Genomic DNA, 20,777 nt, shown 5'->3' with positions numbered 1-20,777 from the left:
TCACAGGCACAACAATAAACACCCATGAATTTTATTATGGGGTATTTATTAGTAAGTATTGAACAGCAGCTACCTACATTAGATAATTCCAGTTCTTTCTTTCTAATGCTAAAAAAAACGACATATATTTGGCGCGGTTGCACGGAGCGAGTGAGCGGGTTATCGCAAAATAGTATGAGCAACGCTATGGGTTACCGCCCAATGTCAGTGCATCTCAATCTCTCATTAAAGCAAAGGCCCCGTGCATTGAACTAATAGGGGGCAGCAGGAGCCGTCAGATTTTTGGAGCGAGGCTTCAATGTGTCGTTTATGCTTCCAATGTAGCCCACAAGTTCGGCAGAACCTACTATGCACAAGGAAACGTACCGACGAGAACGGTAGATGTTAGCAGTTGCTTTGGCAATGTACATGTGCTCATAAGTTTCCGATTCAGGCCACTAGATGGCAGACCCTCCAACGCGCACTGTCCCTATACACATAGGACAAAGATATTGGATAGGGGGAATACCACCCTATGGCGCGTGAGGCGGATTTTACCTACAATTGGCACCCGCGCACCCGCTCTGTGCACCCGCACACCCGCTCTGTGCACCCGCGCACCCGCTCTGTGCACCCGCGCACCCGCTCTGTGCACCCGCGCCAACTAGCGGACGCCCTAGTGCGTATTTATTTACACAACAAAGCATACTATTTGTATTACAATACCTATAGTGGTCACCGCGTATAGTAACATCTCATTGGGCTTGCAATTTGGTTTCGGTTTTGAAAAGCTTTGTGTTTTTTGTACATTTTAAAAATATTGTAAAATACGGACCGAAAACATGTTCTGTTGATATTTTGTGACTGATCGCGTGACAACGGTAAACAGGTGATTGTCATGGAGTATAGAATAAGTAAGTTCAAGATTACTTCTATACTCGATGGTGAAGATCGATCTGAGAAATTCATAATCTAAAAAAAATCACTACGTGATTGTATGGGATTCTGGGTTTTCTGAATTAAGAATCTTAGATTTTGGGTGTAACAGAAAAAAACGGCCAAAGACCTTAAAAGCACGCTACCCACCTTCATTCAATAAACATAAATTGAAAGAAAATTAATTTTCTGTCAGATCATGTGAAATTTCACTGTCAAGAATTTGCGATGTCGTAAAATTCTAAATTTTCTATGTAATAATTTGGAGGCTGTCTGATACCTTTAGAAATTCCTTATGTGCTGATCAAGTTTTGAACACGCTGTGTAACTAATATATATTACGGGCCATGTGAGTTATATACCTATCTTCTCTTTCTAATTTACAGCAGAGTACCCACGAGACCGAGCTTTGCTCAAACATAACAACTTAAATATGCGTTTCCGAGAGATAAGACCTAGCTACATCGATTTTTCGCCCCAGAAAACCCCCATATAGCAAATTTCATCGAAATCGTTAGAGCCGTTTCCGAGATTTATCTTTTCTAGGGGGTAATTACACAAAAGATCCCTATGGGCCGAAGTGTATCCCGCAGGGACGATAAGATAAGATAAGATATCCCAATGTACCTCAGATACATATGACAGAATTTTAACTCCTAGCTACTTACCTAGTTGGTTTCCTCTGATTGTTATGTACTACTATTAAGCCGCAAGACCATGAGTACATGAGGAGGAGTACAGACCATGAGTGTAGACTACATGAGTAGGAGCCATGGCCGCTTATGGCTCGGCAGGATGGGTATGAGATGGCTACTGTGTCTGTTTCTCGTCCGCACGTCAAAGGTAGTGTGCCAGCGACCATCCATCAACCATCAACCATCGCATGGTCATCTCGCTGGTCCAGCGCTAGGCCATCGTGTAGAGGGAGCCATAACCATCGCATGGCCATCTCGCTGGTCCAGCGCTCTGCCAACGTGTAGAGAGCCATAACTATCGCATGGTCAACTCGCTGGTCCAGCGCTCTGCCATCGTGTAGAGAGCCATAACCATCGCATGGCCATCTCGCTGGTCCAGCGCTCTGCCATCGTGTAGAGAGCCATAACCATCTCATGGCCATCTCGCTGGTCCAGCGCTCTGCCATCGTGTAGAGAGCCATAACCATCGCATGGCCATCTCGCTGGTCCAGCGCTCTGCCATCGTGTAGAGAGCCATAACCATCGCATGGCCATCTCGCTGGTCCAGCGCTCTGCCATCGTGTAGAGAGCCATAACCATCGCATGGCCATCTCGCTGGTCCAGCGCTCTGCCATCGTGTAGAGAGCCATAACCATCGCATGGCCATCTCGCTGGTCCAGCGCTAGGCCATCGTGTAGAGGAGCCATGATCATCGCATGGCCATCTCGCTGGTCCAGCGCTCTGCCATCGTGTAGAGAGCCATAACCATCGCATGGCCATCTCGCTGGTCCAGCGCTGGGCTATCGTGTATCGTATCGTCATTGATTGACAGTTTACAGGATCGAAGAAAGCGAAGTTCAGGGCTGCTACCGACCCGATCTGTTCAATTCCGTCTCAAAGTGGCTTAAATTAATGGTAAACCATTACTTACTTACCTCTTATCAAGTATTAACTCACATTTATAGACCGTATGTAAGCTGCATATGAAAGATGCCGTAGGGGAGACCGGGGACAATAGAAACAATTTTCCTTTAACCGCCTGTAACCGTTATATTTTTATGAGTAGAAAGATGTACGCCCAAAATATTACAATGGCGGAAATCGCAAGTACCGGGGCTTGGAAGTCGAATGAATCCACAGAGGGCTGGAAAATAGCGTCAAGTAAAAAGACGAGAAGGTTTGCAAGCAGAAAAGGAGCAGCGGTAGACAATACAAATAACAAGTTCAGAGCGGCGGACACTAGGGTACCGTTGTTTATATCGAACGTAAACAAAGAGGCGGCAGAGGAAGACATTTGCGAATACATTAAAATGAAGACGGGCGAATGTGTTACACTTCATCAAATAAAAATGAAAAAGAAGCGTTCCTATAATGCATTTAAGTGTTATGTGTCTAAATCTAAGTTAAGCACATTTTTGGATGACCAGTTGTGGCCAGACGGAATCATATTTAGGCGCTTTATTCGGCGTACGAATGAGGAAAATAAGGACGGTCGGCAAATTAATACTCATACTCATAATAATGGAGAATAATACATCCACAATTAGTCTGGCTACTTTTAACTGTAAGAATGTGAAAAGGTCATTGAACTGTGTACGTTCGATATGCAAAGAAGCTGACATTATAGTCTTACAAGAGCATTGGTTGTACGACCATGAATTGGACTGTCTGGGCGAAATTGATCCAGGGTTTAGTTTCACGGGAAAATCTTCTATGGATACGTCAACGGAGATTATAAGAGGAAGGCCGTACGGAGGTGTGGCTATATTGTGGCGTAAACGCATGTTTCAATCTGTTTCGGTCGTGCATAGTACAAATAACCGGTTTTGTGCAATAAGTGTTTCGATGTGCGATAGACCTTTTATGGTTATAAATGTTTACATGCCAACGGACAGTGCGGAAAACCTGCCATTGTTCACGGAATGCCTTAGTGAAATGTATGCCATGATTGATAATAGCGGTATTGAGACAGTTTTTGTGTTAGGAGATTTTAATGCCCACCCAGGTGAGCCATTCTGTAACGAACTTTTAGAATTTTGCGAGGAGCGAGATTTATTGTGTCAGGACATAATTAACCTTGGCATCCATTCGGGGACGTTTACTTTTATAAGCGAAGCCCATGGGTGCAAACGCTGGCTAGATCACTGCCTAACCACCCGATCAGCTGTGCGAACCGTAATGGATGTCAAGGTTATTTATAACGCGTATTGGTCGGATCACTTTCCTATGTTGATTGAGTCTAACATAAGTGCAATTAGTTTAAAAACAACATTTAAGTCGTCCACTCATAATGATGTATTTTGGGGTGAGCGAAAGGCACAAGAAATTAATACCTATACAAAATATTGTAATGATATATTAAAGTCTATTGATTTATTGCCAGAATTTTCCTTATGCGTAGATAAATGTTGCAATGATTCCTTACATAAACAACTTATTACAGATATGTATACGAAAATTGTTTGTACACTGTGTGAGGCAGCCGTACGTGGTAAAAAATATTGTGTCGCGTAATAAGAAGGCGCGGGGTGTACGGGGTTGGAATCAGCATGTCAAGGAGGCGCACGCGCAGGCTAGGCATGCTTTTAAGACCTGGATTGCGTACGGTCAGCCTAATAGGGGACCTGTTTTTGAGAATATGAGAAATAAACGTAAAATATTCAAATCAAAGTTAAAATGGTGTGTCAAACAGCAGGAACAACTCGAGTTGGATAAATTAGCATCTCATCATTTTCAAAAACAGTTTTCTAAATTTTGGAAAGGTACTAAGAAGTTGAATAAAAATAAAAGTTTAACCTATTAGTATCAATGGAGTTACAGAAACATCTGAAATTGCAAATCTGTTTAAGGATCACTTTAGGGTGACTTCGCCTCTAGGGTCGGTGCAGCGGGTGCGCGAGCGGGGGCCTGCGCGGCCGGGCGAACGTCTCGTCTTCAGTTGCAAAGAAATTAAAGATGCAATTAAGAACATGAAGAGGGGGAAGTCGCCTGGCCACGACGGGCTCAGTATCGAGCACCTGCAACATGCTGGACCGCACCTACCGCGAGTGCTGACCTTGCTGTTTAATTTATGTTTAAGTCACTCGTACCTCCCACGGGACTTAATGCGAACACTGGTTGTGCCGATAGTGAAGAACGGAACAGGAGACATAGCGGACAAGGGTAATTACAGGCCTATTTCACTGGCTACGGTAATAGCGAAAGTTTTTGATAGTGTGCTGGACCGGCATCTCAGTAAACACACTAAGCTCCACGATGCACAGTTTGGCTTTCGTGAGGGTCTGTCGACTGAGAGTGCTATACTGGCTCTAAAAAACACAGTTAAGTACTACCTGGACCGTAAAACCCCTGTGTACGCTTGTTTCCTGGACCTGTCGAAGGCTTTCGACTTAGTGTCGTATGACGTCCTGTGGGGGAAGCTCGAGGATGCGGGTGTCCCTGCCGAGCTCATAAGCATACTGTCGTACTGGTACCAACATCAAACAAATAATGTTAAATGGGCAAACTCGTTGTCTGACCAATATGGACTTGAATGCGGGGTAAGGCAGGAGGGGTCTAACTTCGCCTAGGCTCTTTAACATTTACGTGAATCAGCTGATCGAGGAACTCAGCAGCACCTATGTTGGATGTCATGTGGACGGAGTTTGTTTTAATAACATAAGCTACGCAGACGACATAGTGCTGTTGGGGCCCACGATTGGGGGTTTGCGTAAATTAATTGCGATCTGTGAGACCTATGCTGAAAAGCATGGGTTAAAATACAACTCCAAAAAGAGTGAGCTCTTGGTATTTAAAGGCAAAAATAAGCCGCCAGCAGTTGTTCCTCCAGTATATCTCAATGGCTCGCCATTGCAGAGAGTCTCGCAATTTAAATACCTTGGGCACATTGTAAATGAGGAGTTAAAGGGATGGTGACATCGAAAGAGAACGAAGGGCTTTGTCTGTAAGAGGGAACATGCTGGTTCGCAGATTTGCTGGCTGTTCACTTGAGGTCAAGGTCACGCTTTTTAAGGCATACTGCCAAACTTTCTACACCAGCAGTCTGTGGACCAACTATACCCAAAGAGCGTACAATACCCTTCGAATATTGTATAATAACCTGTTCCGGGCGATGGTGGGGCTTCCTCGTTACTGCAGCGCGTCAGGCATGTTTGCCGACGCGCACATTGATGACTTCTATGCGCTTATGCGCAACAAAGTCGCGTCGCTCATCAGACGGGTTAGGGGAAGCCCCAACAGTCTCCTACAGGTCGTGGCCGGGAGGCAGGACAGCGCCGTGCTCGGCAGGTTTAACGAGCTGCATGCTCCGATTGTACGTGCGCCTCGGTGAACCGCTCGCACGGCTGTCATGCAGGGCTTTTAGTTTTAGATTTTTTGTTATTAAATTAAGTAATACTAACTCATTTTAGTTGTAGTACCTATTAGTTTAGTATTAATAATTTTAGTTTTTAATTTTAAGTTGTAATTTTAGTTTATATTTGTTTATATTTGTTATTTTAAGTACGTACTAACAATACTATGGACCTTGTTGTCTGAAAATAAACGCATTTTATTTTTATTTTATTATATTTTTATTTTTTAAATTTGATTTTATCTGTTTCATTATTTTTTTATTTAAAATATTTTTTTTTTTCTTTTATCATCAGCTTATCGTCACAATCACCAAATGATTATTTTCGAGAGCAGCTGCATGAGTTACAAACCATTTGTTATATTGTATAGGTACCTACAAACATACGGGTCAAACAGAGATCCTCCTTTTCTTTAAATCTGTTAATAACCATTTGTTATATACACAAAAATTTTCTCCAGAATGTAACAAAATATTTTTCTGAAAACCGCATCTAAATCGGTTTAGCCGAACGCGAGATATCGCGAACAAACAAACATACATAGAAACATACGGGTCAAACTAAGAACTTTCTTTTTTATTAAGTCTGTTAAAGACAAATATTCACATAAAAAAACTGCAGATTTCTAAAAAAAACTTCGTAGATCCATAATTTATCAACTAGGTCAAAAACTAGGTACATAAATAATAGTGAACATCAATAAAACAAACATGTGCATCGAATACAGAACCTTCTTATATTATGAAGTCGGCTACTTTTGGGGACGATTAAAACGCGAGGACGATTGAAACGTTTCAATCGTCCACAAGCAAGTTGTTTCTATCGTCCCCACACCTCGTTTTTCACTTCAAGGTCAAATATTATATATAAAAAAGACTCGAACACTGATCAATGGCCATTAAAAACATTCGTTTATTCCTAACTCGAACACCAAAATAATTAGATTAGTACAAAATACAAGAGTAAACGAAGTTATAAGAAAATATACGAGAGCGCAAGTTCTTACTTTTTACTGCGAAAAACTTGTTTAGCTCGTGGACACCCCTGTCTCGCACCGCCGCTCGAACCCTACTGGTCAAGGATTCAAACATGGCCGACCGCGTGTACCGGAGTGTTGCGTCAGACGCGTAGGTATTATAGTTTTCGAGAAATTTGACTTGTTTCAATCATGACGTGTTTCTATTGTCCCCGGTCTACCCTACAGAAGATCTACTTCAGAAGACATATTTTCTTTTCATTAAGATATGATAATTTTTAAGTAATTATTTGATCTATTATTTGGCTGGACCGAATATTTTTTGCTATCTTCAGTTCAGGGCAGTAAAAAAAACCTTTGTCTGTCCCTCGGATCCATCGCAATGCGCGACACACACGGAAACTACCTAAAACTACCTATGTTATCAATATCATCTTGCAGAACAGCGTAATACCGGAGGTGTAATATGGATGCTGACCGCTTAATGCAGGCTGTGCTGCAGAGCTTCCTCGACGCTGATCTGCGGGTTTGTGATACCTTATACTATTAACTATTGGTCGCAAGGCAAGGAACCGTAGAGATGGACGGACGGCCACGCTTTGGGCGGACAGAATAACCTCAGAGACTAAAAGAGCGTTTTTACATTGTCCGATCGGATATTGGATGTAGGATCCTACATCCGCATAGTCATACTAGTCACATCAGGCCCCGTGGCGCGGTCTTTAGCGGTCATGAGGTGGAAATAGTGCCCAGAATAGGACAAGTTGCAACTTGTCTACTTGTGTGACTACAGCCCCTGCTACACGGTCGCCGACAAGCCTACTAACCGTCTGACCTTGGTCTGTCCTTGGTGTGTGGGTCCGTCTGAGTTGTCTGGCTAGACGGTGGCAAACCACAGTGTGTTCAGAACTCGCGGACGGACAACACGTATTGCAAGCGCACAACAGGGGCTTATGTCCATCGTCCTACCCTGCAGGGTAGGTAATGTGCAGTGGCGTAGCTAATAGGCGTGAGCGAATGGGGCCTTCGCCCACGGCCTCGCACTTAGGGGGGCCTCGCAAAGCCAACCTTTTTATTACCTTGGGAAAACACATCGAAAAGGGGCCTCGCAGATGTCGTTTTCGCCCACGGCTAGGTCGGTTCACTCTATGCCACTGGACACGGGGACTACCCAAGGCTGTAAACATTTAGAAACTTGTAGTTTCCTCTACCCTAAAACTGATTAATGTTTCAGGTAGAACTAGTGCCGAAACCGGAGCAGTATCCGGGTATGACGGCGGAGACCGGGTCAGGGCCGAGCTACGATGCCAGTATTCAGGCCACCGGACGGCAAGCTAACAACTATAAGGTACCTAAACCACTGAAAAGATTATAGAGTTAGACCAAGAGAAGTCTGCAACGATTTTGATAGCACACTCGGTGCAAGTGTTATTGTAAACGTCAAACTTCTATGACATTATGACGTTTAAATAACACTTGCACTGCGTATGCTATCAAAATCGTTGCAGACTTATCTTGGTCTAACTCTATACTCTGTATCTTTAGGTATTTAAATAAAAGTAAACAAAGTCTACCCTCAAATGGCTCGTTAAGCCAGTTGAGGGTAGATGAAAACATTACACGATCAAATTATGTAGGTTAAAGTCAGGTCGTTCAGTGACTGATTCAGGCGGTTTTGTAATTGGTCGGTTAACCAATAAATGTTATAACTACCCGAAAATGTACAAATTGTTTACATTTATTTAAATACCTGAAGTTACAGACTATATGAAGATTCCCTACAAGTGTGTTTCATGCCCCAATTTTTCTTTTACCCCATCTAATATTAATCTTATTGGTTTTCATTTTCATAGTACCCTGAGCCGGGCCGTATGAGAGGCTTTTCGTGCCCCATAGGCCAACACGACAACACGACACAAGCCGTCGACGGACAATATGCCACCGTCTACAGGGTAACTAATTATAGATAAATATATATATAAAAAATATATAGATAAAGATAGTTTAATATTCAAGTAGGCATATTACAATGCGCTTATGAACGTCAAATAAAGCTACACCGGCTCCAACCCTACACCTCTGCCTCGAGAAGATTTAAATCCCCCCTCAATTGGATATATACTTAGTGCCACTTGCACCATCCCACTAAGCCGGGGTTAACCCGTTAAACCGTTAACCCAGTGTCAAATCGTACTGGTAAGCATGGTAACTCCATGCAGATTTTAACCATGGTAACCGGTTAACCCCGAGTCAGTAGGATGGTCCAAGTTACTTACACCTAGCCTCTCTTATTATAGCTGACTACTAGTGTGCCGTCTAAATTAAAAAAAAAAACGGCTATGTGCGAGTCGGGCTCATGCACAAAGGGTTCCGTACCATTACGCAAAAAACAGCAAAAAAAAACGGTCACTCATCCAAGTACTGACCCCGCCCGACGTTGCTTTACTTCGGTCAAAAATCATGTTTGTTGTAGGGGAGCCCCACTTAAGGGGCCGGTATATGATATTTTCGATTTAGACCTCACTTTGTAACCATAATTTGTTCAATAAATGTTTGATAATTGCATTAAATTACACGTAAATTTATTCACGAAGAAACCGTGTACCGACTCTTTATGCCATTATATTTTTAATTTGCTGTTATTCTCTACAAATCGACACTAAAAGTATCAAAAAATCAAAATATGGAGTTCCGTTTGAGACAGAAGCAAAACAATTTTGTCTTTGACAGTAATTGAATTATTGTATGATTTTGGAAGCTAGATAATTCAGCTACCAATTTATTATCGATTTATATTTTTACTCACAAAGACAACACAGAAATTCAATCTCAAATGTAAACTTTCGAACAATTTCCATACATTGACGACATCACTCAAAATTCTTCTTCAAGTCAGATGCCCGTTGGGGCTACACCGGAGCACACGTGTACTTCTTCAAATGAAAATGACAGCTTGATTTTCTTGCTTTTGACAATTGTATTGACATTAAATCATATACGCACACGAGAAAGCATACCAGTAGATAAAATGTATTTCAAAAAATAGGGTACATAAATATCAGCTCGCGTCTCATTTAAATTTCATTTGCTGTTATTTACGGGTCATTATTGTTGAAAACCGCAGTAAACTATCTTAAAATAATACGATTACAGTCGAATTTAAGTATTATCTTCCTTCAAAACTCGCTTAAAATGAAAAAAGTTTAAAGACTCATCTTTAATGATTGGGATCAATTTTTATTATGCTGGTATCATTTTGCGTCATTTTAAAAACGTATTTGACTTCTGTATGTCAATGAATTTTGATGACAACTGTAATCTTGTATTATATTATAGAACTTTTATATTAAAATATTGCCTATTAACAGGAAGAGTTATGTAATTCGTATAAGTAATACCTGAAAGTCTTGTAACTAGATCTGTAATACCATGGATTGCGACGAATAAATTATTATGATTATGCCGTTCGTTCCGTCTATATGTATAATGCGTGTACGTGCTGTTCTCTGAAAATCTTCAAGAAAAAATAAAGGCTAGACCAGCACTTAAGTACTAGCAAGTTTTTGCGGCTTTGGAGACCGAGATGAAGCTTACAGGCCAATAGCGTTGTGGCCTGGTTATTGTTATGTATACCTATGTATCGAATGTTTTATAAATTTACTATAAAAAGCAATGTTTTATTTCGATTAGGTCTACATTTTGTGCATATTGCATATCTAAAGTATTTTCGTACTAAACTTGAAACTTTCGTTGAAACTAAATAAAATAATTATTCCAAATGTACAGTCACCTGCAATTTATGTTACACAACGAAGGCCGCAAAAATATCTGACACGATCTTATTTGTAGAACCATAAGAGCATGTCACATATTTTTGCGACCTTCGAAGAGTAGGTACCGTCATTACTCATTATCATCAACTTTGCCCGCTTTTTTTTTTTAAACACGAATTTCTCAAAAAAAATCACATCATATGACTTTTTTTTGCTCAGCACGTCCATTGTGATCAAACGCATCAGTTTATGTGAAGAAAACATTTTTTTATCGTGTTTTTATACAGCTCGTATTTGAATACCAAATTGACGTGGGCAATCGGGCAATTTGGGCAATCCTACCATTCCCTGTTAATAACTTAGCGATAAGTGTAAAAACTTTTAAATAAATTTGCTGGGCAATGTTGCCTACCCGTTTTTGCCCATTTCCAAATAGGGCTCGCCTAAGCATTTTACAAAGGCTAGGGTTGTCACTTTTGAGAAAATCTGTTACAATAGTTTAATGACCAAAAATATGATTTTTGTTGTGTTTTCATTCGTTAACGGGATAAAACATCTAAATAAAGGATAATAAGTAGGGATGTACCGACTAGTCGCCGACTAGTCGGGAAAGCCGACTATCCGGCCACATTTGTAGTCGGCGATTAGTCGGCGACTAGTCGGCAAAAATGGCCGATTAGTCGGCACTTTATTAGTGAAAGAAAAACAGAAAAAAAAAGAATTCGACAGTTAATTTACGAAAATAAACATAAAACAATGTTTATTTTACTAAAATACCTATTTAGAGTGCATACGAAAACTTTTGTTGATATCACAGACAAGACATCCTCCAGACTGAGCATAGTAGCTCTACCCCCTCTGCCACAAATACGGTAGTTTTACTCCATTTTCGAGTCGAAAGGGTCTTTGTGTGACGTCCGTGTCTTTGAACGAACCAATCACGGTACGGGAACTCGCTGACCTCGTCCCCCGCACCCCCGTATTTTTGGCAGCATCGGTTTCATGAAATAAGTACTCTAAACTCCGTCTAGAGGATTCCTCCTAGTCTATGGTTCATATAATTGACCGTTTGATCGTTATGGTATTTTGCTGGGCTGGTATTTTCCTCAACTGATTGTCGTGTAATTTCATGTGCAAGTTCGATATTTTTTTTTTATTTAGTTTTTGTTTTTTTTTAATGGTGGAGCCATGAGGAACGAGGGACTATTAATGTTATTGCAAAATTTTGAGACTTAGTCAGGGCACGTTGCTCGTAAAGACGCTGACCACAGGGGATAGGTTCTTAACTGGCGACTACGTACGGGAAATAGAGCCTTGGAAATACCTCCTACAAGCTGTACTGACGGTCTGCTCAGGATCGCAAAATAAAAGAACTAAAGACAGAAATTTAACGAGCATTCTTGTGATAGGTCTTTGAACTGTAGAGAACACCTTTTAGCCTAGCTAAATTATGATGAATAGCGCAACCAAAGGAGCAAAACTATTGTTTTTCACCTGAACTTATACGAAACTAATGATCTGGCCGACTAGCCGACTAGTCGGCCGACTAATCGGCCATTCGAGCGCCGATTAGTCGGCTAGTCGGCTAGTCGGCCAAATCAATAGTCGGTACATCACTAATAATAAGACAAATTAAATACAGTATATATTTATAAACTTATTTTAGTGTACAAACATAACCTTCTTTTACTTGCGAAGTTGGGTAAATTAGATGAAAGTGACAACCCTAATCCGTTTTTGGTGGTGGGCAATGTTGGTATGGATGCCAAATTACCGGAATTACCGGCCTTATTAGTTTAAATCTCAATAGACATAATCTATGCTTCATGTGTTATAACTGAAACCCGGAAATATTTGTCAAAGGGTTCTCAATTTTTTCTACTTGCATTCATTATTTATCAATTTTTTGCCCGCCGAAATATACCCTATATTAGACAACTCGCTCAAACTCAAAATTCCCAAGTCAAGTTATGCACAAGTTTGGCATATACTTTGTCAGAAATATAACCAATTTTCTACTAAAAACAGCAGGGTGGCCATAACTATTATCAATTTTTCTACATTAACGAATTTGTTTAAAATTGTCGTTTTGGGCAAAGTTTCCCTGGAGGCAAAGTTGGCGCTAATGACGTAACATATTATTGCAGGTGACTGTACATAAATGTTTCGGTGATTTTGAGATTATTTTCCAGGTTAGTTTACTAACAATCAAGTTATGCAGATACCGATTTCGTGAACGTATAAGTAGTAAGGTACCGCTATTGTTTAGCGATACCGATTATTTTTGAAGGTAAAACTATACCGGTTGAAATATAAAGATATTAAAATTACAGCAGGGACAATCATTTTTTATAGGTGTACCTAAACCATCATTGGCCGAGCGTTAGCAAAGGTCTCCGTTTCAGCTTGGGCAAAAATGCTTTTGTATGTTCTCCTTTGCAGATCACATTTCTCAACTGATTCTCGTGAAAATTTGTAAGCAGGTTCGATAGAACTATTCTGTTTCGCTTTATCCGCCAAAATGGAATTGCCACCCTGCTGAAACTTTATTTATTTAAATTCCTATTGAATGGATTTTGCACCTTATGAAAAACCGTATAGAGTAGTAAATAACATTTTACATCTGACTTAATGACATCTTGTTTTATTCGCTTTAATTGTACAAAACGCGTATCTCGACAAAGCAATAGTAGGTAGTAAAACAGTCAACAATCAAATGAATTAAATAGGTACGTCACGTGTGACATGAACAGACAAGGAAAGCAAGATTAAATGCATTGTTTCTCTTTCATCTTTAAATGGAATGCTTTTACCCTCAAAGGAGGCTAGTGGTCAATACTAAACTAAAAGTCCAATCTTAAAGAAACATGATGGGTCACTGACCTGTCCCAGTAAAGTGAGGTAGTGTGCGTGAAGTGCGCTTGTGTGTGAAATGGGGTAAATTGACAGAATCTGATATTTTACCCACCGCTACCGTCGCCTTAAATCTTTATTTTATTCTGTTTTTAGTATTTGTTGTTATAGCGGCAACAGAAATACATCATCTGTGAAAATTTCAACTGTCTAGTTATCACGGTTCGTGAGATACAGCTTGGTGACAGACGGACGGACGGACAGCGGAGTCTTAGTAATAGGGTCCCGTTTTACCCTTTGGGTACGGAACCCTAAAAAATGCGAAATTTCTACCTGGATTAAATTTCTTTGTGTCCTGTGAAATTTTCCCGAGTTTTGCCAGAACTTTTTCAACTTTAAATTATCGTGCAGATAATAAATTGTAGGTACATCTGTACAGTCAATTGCAATAATTATGTTACACAACGAAGGCTGCAAAAATATCTGACACGATCTTATTTATAAGAGCGACACAAGCTGAGTGACTTTAATTGGAGATAGTATACTTAAGACGATCTTGGTCTCAGACTCCAGACAAAGTTGATGGCAACTAGTCTTTAAGAGCGCTATTACATTTCGGCGTTGAGCGAGTTTAGGTATTTTACGCGCTGCGGCAGGCCGTGCGAGCTCAGTACGCCGATCCCTTCTACCACACTCGCACTACAATGATGGATTAAACATTCTTGATCCTTCGCGAAGCATATTGAAATCAACCATAACAACACTAACTGTACTTAACTTTTAAAGTTCTAAAACTGTTATTTGGTAAGTACGAAAATACTAAATGCAGTGCAAATGTACATAGGGGCTGTTCATAAATTACGTCATCTATTTTTGACGATTTTTGACCCCCCCCCCCCCACTCCCTACCCCTCAAATCATCCAAGAATCAAACTTCGGATGAATCTGTTTCCTCCTACGTCATGTTACCATCATCCGATGTCCAGACCCCTCCCCCCCCCCCCACTCCTCCCATTTGAAACGACGTAATTTATGAATAGCCCCATACTCGTACTTATGAAGGTATATTACTCGAAAGAAATTATAGGTACCTACTCGCTTATTTACATATTTCGTCATTGCATTTGGTACCTATAGGTTGTAAAGTTTGTATCAACGAGGGTTTAAAAACGAACTGGTACTGAGGATCTGATGATGATTAAGGTGGTCACGGATACCAATCAACCATGTAGTAACATGATTAGGCTCGTTTGATTCGTCTCAACAAGATCTTTGACACTGAAGATACACAGGGTCTGATGATGGAGCTGGAAGGTGGCCACGGGTACCAGTCTATCATGTAACTAAACAACTTCGTGTTTGGGCTCGTTTGATTCGTCTCAACAAGATCTTTGACACAAGACAGTACTCAGGGTCTGATGATGGAGCTGGAAGGTACCATTACCAATCAACCATGCAACTAAACCACATCGTGTTTAGGATCGTTTGATTCGTCTCAACAAGATCTTTGACACTAGGTGATACTCAGAGTCTGATGATGGAGCTGGAAGGTGGTCACCGGTACCAATCAACCATGCAACTAAACCACTTCGTGTTTAGGCTCGTTTTATTCGTTTCAACAAGATCTTTGACACAAGATAGTACTCAGGGTCTGATGTTGGAGCCGGAAGGTGGTCACCGGTACCAATCAACCATGCAACTAAACCATTTCGTGTTTAGGCACGTTTTATTCATCTCAACAAGATCTTTGACACAAGGTAGTACTCAGGGTCAAACACGAAGTGGTTTAGTTGCATGGTTGATTGGTACCGGTGACCACCTTCCGGATCCATCATCAGACCCTGAGTACTATCTTGTGTCAAAGATCTTGTTGCGACAAATCAAACGAGCCCAAACACGAAGTGGTTCAGTTACATGGAAGACTGGTACCCGTGGCCACAGTCCAGCTCCATCATCAGACCCTGAGTACTAACTTGTGTCAAAGATCTTGTTGCGACGAATCGAACGAAGCCAAACACGAAGTGGTTTAGTTGCATGGTTGATTGGTACCGGTCACCACCTTCCGGATCCATCATCAGACCCTCAGTACTACCTTGTGTCAAAGATCTTGTTGCGACAAATCACACGAGCCCAAACACGAAGTGGTTCAGTTACATGGTAGACTGGTACCCGTGGCCACCTTCCAGCTCCATCATCAGATCCTGAGTACTATCTTTTGTCCAAGGTCTTGTTGAGACGAATCAAACGAGCCTAAACACGAAGTGGTTTAGTTGCATGGTTGATTGGTACCGGTGACCACCTTCCGGCTCCAACATCAGACCCTGAGTACTATCTTGTGTCAAAGATCTTATAGAAACGAATAAAACGAGCCTAAACACGAAGTGGTTTAGTGGCATGGTTGATTGGTACCGGTGACCACCTGCCGGCTCCATCATCAGACCCTGAGTACTATCTTGTGTCAAAGATCTTGTTGAGACGAATCAAACGAGCCTAAACACGAAGTGGTTTAGTTGCATGGTTGATTGGTACCGGTGACCACCTGCCGGCTCTATCATCAGACCCTGAGTACTATCTTGTGTCAAAGATCTTGTTGAGACGAATCAAACGAGCCTAAACACGAAGTGGTTTAGTTGCATGGTTGATTGGTACCGGTGACCACCTTCCGGCTCCATCATCAGACCCTGAGTACTATCTTAAGTCAAAGATCTTGTTGAGACGAATAAAACGAGCCTAAACACGTAGTGGTTTAGTTGCATTGTTGATTGGTACTGGTGACCATCTTCCGGCTCCATCATCAGACCCTGAGTACTATCTTAAGTCAAAGATCTTGTTGAGCCGAATCAAACGAGCCCAAACACGAAGTGGTTTATTTGCATGGTTGATTGGTACCGGTGACCACCTTCCGGCTCCATCATCAGACCCTGAGTACTATCTTGTGTCAAAGATCTTGTTGAGATGAATAAAACGAGCCTAAACACGAAGTGGTTTAGTTGCATGGTTGATTGGTACCGGTGACCACCTTCCGGCTCCATCATCAGACCCTGAGTACTATCTTGAGTCAAATAAATACATATAGAATGTCAGGTCGTTTCAAATATTTTTAATCCTGTCCGGTAGTTTATTAAACTGTACCATTATAAATTATAATACTATAAAAACAGTGCTAGGATCAAAGTCTCTCGTTGCGGTTTACACGCACACAGTATAGCGTTTTACACGGCGCCCGCCGCACACAATGATAAAAAACCTCGTCGTCGCCGTTGAAAATGTGCGGAGCCGACCGACACACGTCCTGCCTCTACAAGCTCTGCCGGGGCACTGAGCTGGCGCAGCGCGCGTCATCGGTAATATAGAGTAGTTTTCAAAAAATTGCCAAAAAATTATAGTAGAATTTCATAAACACTAATGTATACCAACAGTATAAGCAAACGTTGCAGATTGCTTGAGTATGAAAATGACTTCGATATTAAGTAGATTTTCGTAGGAATTGACACTTGTTTCGGAGAGAAAATCGAGTTCGTTTTACTTTGATTTTCTCTTTCTCAAAGGTATGTAGGAAATATATAGTTTGATATGCCTAAAGTACAGGGTATTAGTAATACAAAATAGCCAGGTTTAGCAGAGTAAAATTCTCAACATTTCCAAATAAGAGCTCGCCATTCAGTGCTTCACGGGGTTTTTCGGAAACGACCATCAGAAAAAAAATCATTACTAATTTAATAAGTCCTTTTTCTAATATTCACAGCGATATTTATAAAGATAAGAAGACGCTTTTACTGGAACAAGTACTCATTGTTTCTAATAATGAGCGCAAAGTCCTGAATTTCGTCGACTAGTATCATCAATTTTGCATTATTTCGACTTTTCTTGTAAGAGCGCTCTTAAGTGATCGAATTTAATCGAATTTAAACTGTTGTGAGACATACTAATTACTAACATTGAATAAATTTTACGGTTTAGACTCACTTGTTTTTAGTCACTCGCGCGACATGTTTCGGAGAGCCTAGGTCTCCTTTCTCAAGCACTAACAGTGCCGTATAGGCTAGGCTCTCCGAAACATGTCGCGCGAGTGACTAAAAACAAGTGAGTCTAAACCGTAAAATTTATTCAATGTCAGTCTTTAAGTGGTTCTAATTTAGCTTCCCCGATTTGACCCCCACATGGCCCACATGGCCCACATTTTAAACACACACGGTGACTTTTATAAAAGCTTGTAATAATTGGAGCCCTGTGCCTAGAAAACCCAGTAGTTACATTAAAGTCTATTGATGTTACCAGGTACACCACTGTAAGATGAACCCGACTTCGCCTCCACCGATGACCTCAGAGTTTCCACCGCAGCGCCCTGATGTCGCCTATGGTTAGTTCCACCTATCAGATAAGGTTATTCTAAATTCATATCCGCAATCAACTTAAATTGCATGCTACTTCAAGAGACTACCATACACGTTGAAACCTTCAAAAATGATGATGATGATGATCCGTCCGGCCGATTTCAGCCATGGCGACCACATCAACTCCTAGTTATTTCGGCGCTCCGTCAAAAATAGGAGAACAGATTTTGAAATATGAATTACCTAAAGATAATTATGTTCATGTCTATCAATCCAATTCAGCAAGACCGATAGAGTTGGAGGATTTTCGAATTGCGATTTGTGATGCGGGTGGCAAGCAGGACAGTCGTCCAGGGCCTCGCTAAATATTGATGGGGCCACGCGCAACAATTAGATCAGTTTTTTTACTTAGCACAAAAGATGAGCTTCACAAAGATCTGCCGCCGGGAGCCTTGCAATCGTTATTTAATTTTGTGTTGGTGGTCAAAATTCGTGAGTTCAAACTTCGGTAGCACCGAATAGAGCAGAAAAAAATCGTTATCGACAAAAATGCATGAACATGACTAATTTTTTGACTAAATTCTGTCAGGATCCTTTATCATTATCATACACAAACGAGAAATTAAGGCAGCCGCTGGCGATCTAGACGCTCTCCTGAACCTTTTGCACAGAATAAATAATAGTACTACCGTACAGAAAGGAAACTTCCTACAAAACCGAACTGGACAGCGGTTCAGGGTCAAATCATGCTGTCCCTTTCAAATATATGGCACTATCCCTTTCGGCTATCTGTGGTCGTGCACGCGAAGGGACGTCCAGTTGTGCCAACCCTAATAATTGCTCGGAGCAATGCTGAGCCGAACGGAGCCGAGTTTGCCCGAAGCGAGGAGTTTCGCACCCCTACCCTTTGTAACTAGCCTTTGTGTTCTCAGGGTGTGACAACTTCCAAGTGGGCGGCAGGGGGAGCGGGGAGACAGGAGGCGTGCCTGTCAAAACTACCAGCTACCGAGGAGGAGGCATGAACTGGTCCAACAGAGGTACATAAGCGTAAAGTATTCTCAGGGTCTGACTTCCAAGGGGGCAGCACGGGGAGTTGGGAGGTGGTAGTGTACCTGTCAAGACTACCAGTTACCGAGGAATGAACTGGCCGAACAGAGGTACAGTCAGATGCAGAGAGAGGTGACAAAGGTTTCTAGCACTGTTGCTGAGCTAAAAAGGTATTTCAGAAATAAAACAAAGTATATTTTAATTTTAATGCGAACACAGGTCGTCACGGGAAAATGGAAACATAAGAAAAATTTGACATGTGTAAGAGCAAACGAAGTATATAAAATTTTAATGTAAATCAATCAAGGCATTGATCACACAGTTGTTTGTGTTTGTTGTATTTATCATTATTTTTTCTTTCATACCAGTTCTTAAATTCACATTCTTATATAAAACGTTGCTTGGTCATAGAGAGGAGAGGTCCAAGAGGAATTAAGCCTTTAAAATTTTCTAAGGATTGTCCTTTTTACAAGCTTTTATTTAGTTTCACCTGACCGTTGTCTGTCTGTCTGTGTGTAATCAAATCTTGCAAGTTAAATTTGATCCACTACCCGGTTTCCGATTGAGCTGAAATTTTGCATGCATGTATAAATCGGATGACAATGCAATATTATGGTACCATCGAGCTGATCTGATGATGGAGACAGGAGGTGGCCATAGGAACTCTGTGATGAAACAACGCAACCTAATTGTGTTAGGGGTTTTTAGAATTGTCTCGATGAGTATTAGTTGTCTGTCGTAAGAAAAGTACAGTCAGCGATAAAAGCTTGTACCAAAAATGAAATTTTTGCCACAAACTTATTTATACCTTATGCTTTTTGTAATAAGGTCCACCGATGTACAGTTAGGAGTGTTGCTGTTTGTTCATCGTGAATATTGAGTTCTCTCAGAAGGTTTCTGACATTTTGGAAGTTTTAAAAGCTTTGTGGCAAGGCATTCAAGGCAATTCGACAGTCTTCTTCCACACTTTGCGTTTTGTACACATATTTAATTTCGGGTAGTTGTGTTGTTTACTTATATCACCATTGACATTTTGCTGGGACGTCAGTCTTTCCGTGACCGCAGCTGGTACAACTCAGCTGAAACGTCGGAATTTAAGGTAAAAGCTATGAAATCATATCGCGGTAGACCCGTTCGTGTAATTAAATATGTAGTTCATCCACAGTTCATCATCGTTCGTCTACGGTGCTTAGATCTTCTACCTTGTCTCTTGCCTGCAAGCATTAGCATCTCGATAGTGTTATTTCTATTGTATAGTGGTGTATACATTGTACATTGTATAGTAATCCCCGAAGGCAACTAACCTAAGGTTTTAAGATGCTTTGATGGCCATTCGAAAACTTCTTCTTCTTCCTAGCGTTGGCACTTTGATACTTCTCACTTGGGACGCCTGGAGTCTGCTCTCCGTCCGGTTATTAGGTTATCAGTATGGTTTCCTCACGATGTTTTCCTAGCGATTAGTTATCCGAGGATACGTGGTGCATACGTTCCAAGACCCCTAGTGTTAGGCACGATTCGGCTTTCGAACCGGCGGCTTTTGGGCCGAACGCCCGTTCGAATCCACGACCTGTTTTATCCATTGCAAATAAATACTAACAGGAGTGAATGCGCCACTCAAAGAAACATGGTGAGCCAGCCCTCCTTTGGTGACGCCAATTATTCTACCGTTAAGCACCAGTGGCCCTCCAGAATCGCCTTGGAGAGCCATTTGCTTTCTGTTCGAGCACTTCGCTGCAACACATACCACCGGACCAGCATCTCCAAAGTTATCACAAGGCATTACAATACCTTCACCAATTTGTAGAGGCTTCCTAGCGTGCTGAATCGTCTTATTCAAAGAAAACTTTTCAGAT

At 41.3% G+C, this 20,777-nt stretch overlaps 1 long non-coding RNA gene across 1 annotated transcript; it reads right to left on the bottom strand.

Moving 5' to 3' along the window:
* Positions 1 to 6,625: 6,625 nt before the first annotated feature.
* LOC134802991 (uncharacterized) lies at positions 6,626 to 7,133 on the bottom strand. The gene is made up of 2 exons (XR_010145925.1): positions 7,049 to 7,133; positions 6,626 to 6,972 (listed from the first exon to the last, which is right to left on the bottom strand). It is a non-coding gene; the product is annotated as an uncharacterized LOC134802991 (long non-coding RNA).
* Between the last annotated feature and the right edge of the window lie 13,644 nt (positions 7,134 to 20,777).

The sequence above is a fragment of the Cydia splendana genome, chromosome 25 (genome assembly GCF_910591565.1).
Source record: "Cydia splendana chromosome 25, ilCydSple1.2, whole genome shotgun sequence".
Classification (NCBI taxonomy): domain Eukaryota; kingdom Metazoa; phylum Arthropoda; class Insecta; order Lepidoptera; family Tortricidae; genus Cydia; species Cydia splendana.
This window is presented reverse-complemented; position numbering and strand designations above follow the sequence as displayed.